Below are 520 nucleotides of genomic sequence, written 5' to 3'. Positions count from 1 at the left end.
TCTCTCTCTCTCTCTCTCTCTCGCTCTCTCTCGCTCTCGCTCTCGCTCTCGCTCTCTTTCTCTCTCTCTCTCTCTCTCTCTCTTTCTCATCTATTTATTTTGTTCCCTAGTTAAGAAGCAAAGGCAAAGGTCAGCTGAGAAAACCATTAAGGAAGAAATCTAAAAAGCTCCCAATGCTCTGGACCATCCTAAGAGAGAAAGGAAGAAATGTTCGCGGAAGGCGAGGGTTCCTGGAAACTGATAAGGGAGTGGATGCCCTCAGCACCCTGGCTCCTCGTTGATCTGCTCTAAGGGAAGAGGGTGGGCCTGAGGTCCTGAGCCGGCCTTTCGGAGCACCCACTTCAAATGAGGGGAGGGAAAAGTTCAGAAGCAGCCCCAGGGGACAAAAGCCTAATTTGTCAGTTCAACCGAACAGAACAATCAATAATCCCAGCCAGTTCTGGAAACGGGTTGGGGCCCCGTTTGGCTCTACAGAGGCTGAAGCAGCCCTTGCCGCCGCCCTCGCCGCCGCCGCCGCCGC

The sequence above is a fragment of the Condylura cristata genome, unplaced genomic scaffold (assembly GCF_000260355.1).
Source record: "Condylura cristata isolate star-nosed mole 26May11 unplaced genomic scaffold, ConCri1.0 scaffold00005, whole genome shotgun sequence".
NCBI classification, from domain to species: Eukaryota; Metazoa; Chordata; class Mammalia; order Eulipotyphla; family Talpidae; genus Condylura; species Condylura cristata.
The sequence above is the reverse complement of the archived record's forward strand: the minus strand, read 5'-3'. Positions refer to the sequence as shown.